Below are 3,404 nucleotides of genomic sequence, written 5' to 3'. Positions count from 1 at the left end.
TTTTTTTTTTTTTTTTTTTTTTTTTTTTTTTTTTTGGAGGGGTACCGCTTTTATGGTGAGAGCGATTACTAGGGGACTAGCTAAAAAAATTGTGCATGCATAAAAGTGTGAGGCGGGAAATGGGGCTAGCTGTATAATTCTCCTCGCCGTGTGTCCCTTTGCATGGCTGGCAGGGCTGGCATGGCTGGCATGGCTGGAACAGCTGGCTGCTCGCTGGGTGGTTACTTTGTCTTGGCCCCTTCTGTGTGGGGCACCTGAATTTTGGCTCGACGGGGCGACGAGGACCGCGCCCCCTGAGGTACCACAAAAGGGGGAGAAAAAGGAAGAATACATATAAGGGAGGATAAACATAATCCTTGTATGTGCTTTTTCATACACGCCTTAAGGTGATCCAGTGTGTGAATCTGAGCATAATGGTACGGAAGGGGAGGGAGCATACGAAATTGTGGCCGAAGTATCACGATTGAGCACCCCGCGGGGCAGTGGGGCGACGTTGCATGATGTACATACACCGCTTCTTCGTGCCTGGGGGGTAAAGCACGGAAAAAATATATTCACGCATGTACGTACGTCTGCATGCATTTTTACACGAGTGTGTGCAGGTTCCTGTTTGATAGGATGCTTACGAGTACGCTATGGCATGACGCGGAGCTGGCTTGTGCGTGCATTTGCATGCAGCCGTCGTTCCAGCGCTGTTCCAGCGCCACCCCGTTAGCCCAATTTTTGTTTTCCTTGGGGAATCCCCCCCCCTCCCAACACACGTAGGAACACCTAACATGTGCGCCGAGTGTACACGGCGGGGCGGTCGCTTGTGGCGACAGTGCATCCAGTACTCCATGTCACCATTTTTTATTTTCCCTTATCACCGTTATTTTCCCATGTCATGGTTTTTTTTTTTTTTTTTTTTTTTGCATGTCATTGTTTATTTTTTTTTTTTTTTCATGTCCGATTTTACACATGACTTTTTTCACTTGACTTTTTTTCAAGAGTCAACTTTTTTAAATAAATTTCTTTCTCCCAACAGAGTTTTGTAAGTCCTTTTTTTTTTTTTAAACCAACTTGCAATATATATGAACAAAAAAAAAAAAAAAAAAAAAAGAGTGACAAAAACGATCCTGATCGTGTTTTACACCCCATCGTCTTTTACACCCATTTTTAAGCTTCTTTCCAAGGCAGTTCACCCAGAGCCTTCGCTTGCCTCGTTTTTAATTTTGCGCCTTTGCAGAAGTTAGAGGTGAACGCTGGTTGGTGCGCTTCAGCTAACGAGTTATCCCCTGCACCTGCATGTCCACATATGCACGTCCACACTTGCATACGCGCCCTATACCTGTGTGCAGCGTCGACAGTGGAGTAGGACACAGTGTCACATTGTTCCCTCTTCCTCTCCTGGGTTAGTTATTCCCCCCTGCCTTTTTTTTTTTTTTAAATATGCATAAAAAAATTACACTTTTTTTTTTTTTTTAATTAACACCTTTTTGTAACGGCGCAAAATATATCATTTTAATTTTTTCTCTAGTTGGGTGTCTAGTGCTACCACTCCATCGTGTCCTTTTTTTTTTTTTTTTTTTTTTTTAATGATTCATTTTGTGTGGTTAAGGACGCAGTTCGTTAGACCTACATCTGTATACATGCACCCACTTAGACATGTACATGTGGTGTTGCTTCAACTCATTCGTTCTGTACACGGTGCTAGACACACCACGATATGCATGCGTACAAAGGCAGTTCCAACTTGGTAGTCCGTTGTGAAATCCTGCATGAACAAGTGTAGTGCATTGCCCTCCTTTGAAATGCTTTTGTTAAAATGCCTTTGCACCTTTTTTATGCTCAGCTTGTCTGTAGTTACACGTACACGTACACAAAATAGAAGTTTCGCTCGACATGCAGTTTATGCTCCCTTCCCCACTTCTTCACAATACATATATAGATTGACTTATTTTCCATTTGGGGAAAAATACGCCTGAACATGTGCAGGCGATTTTACAGTTGCTGTGCTATTGTGAAATTTATATTTGAGACGCGTCTTTATCGCATTTTTCCATCTGCGTGCTGTTACACATTCGGTCGATTCATGTGCTATTCAAATGTGCACACAAGGTGGACAGGTTACCAACCACACCAGGGCTATTCCCCTATATGTGATGTTTTGAATTGTTCCCCTCCTCTTTTTTCAATATACATGAACTACTTGGTGTGTCTTTTTTTCCCTGTTCATATTTTTATTAATTTTTTTCCCCCTACCTTGTAAAATCGTTTTACATGTAAGAGACGGTCTTATCGGAAGTGCCTCCTTTTTTTAAACCCCGCTGTGCATCCAACGATTATTAACATACCTTGTTAAATTTTTTTTTTTTTTTTTTTGAAAGCACAGCCGTTTCCTTTGCAGTGTGTACATACCGAGTTGGGGCCAACGGGAGAGGACGCTACGCGAACACGTGAAACGCACATGCACATGCTCACTTATACGTGAGTTTACCCGTGTCACCCGAACGGCGTACCCATACAACTCCTCCAGTGGTGCCCCCTCCTCCCCACCACTTTTTTCAAATCCCGTCTCTCCTTTTTTCAAAAGGTATATAAGAATCTGTTTTGAAAAATTCCCCCAAGTTAGACGTAGACAACACGTTTTGTGTATAACAGCTGAGCTCTTTTTTTTTTTTTTGCAGATTCTGCTTTTCTCCCTCGGGGGTCACATTTATGAAGTGAATAAGTCCCTTTGGGGCAATACCCTGTGCGAGATATTCATCAGTGCTCCACTTTGCTTACGACATAGAGACAACCTACGGGATAAAAAAAAAAAAAAATATATATATATATATATTGCATTGGTGAACAAATCTGTGTCCACCCACCAGGTCACACTCATGTAGCTATTCTTTTCCCACGCGCCTCCCCTCCCTCTGCCTGCTCAGAGTATAGTCCTCACTTTTGCGGCACTGTGTTGGGAGAAGTTACACAAATAACGAGTCTCTCCTGTTTGCATAACTTGCATGTGTATTTTTTTTTTTTTTTCTCGAGGGATCACTTTTCCAAGGGAGTTGTTTTTTCCCCGGCGAGCAGCATGCAGAAATTTTAAACAACTCGCTCGCTCGTTCGTTTATGAATCTACCAACCTCCGGTGATCTGCACCAAATTTTTTTATCCATTCCTGTGCATTCCTTTTTCGTCATTTATAAAAAAAATATTCGCTGTGGTTTATGTACTCCCAGTGATAATTTCTCTTTTTTTTTTTTTAATTCATCTCAGTTTTTTAATTACCCCTGTGGAGTGCCCGTCGTGTATATTCCACAAGGACCGCGTGAGTGTGCATGCGTGTATTACTTCTTTTACATGCACAAGTGGATTGTGGCCCATAGGTGTGAAAATAGCACCGATCGCATACGTTTCACCGTCAATTTTTTTTT

This window comes from Plasmodium fragile, assembly GCF_000956335.1.
Source record: "Plasmodium fragile strain nilgiri unplaced genomic scaffold supercont1.30, whole genome shotgun sequence".
Lineage (NCBI taxonomy): Eukaryota > Apicomplexa > Aconoidasida > Haemosporida > Plasmodiidae > Plasmodium > Plasmodium fragile.
The sequence above is the reverse complement of the archived record's forward strand: the minus strand, read 5'-3'. Positions refer to the sequence as shown.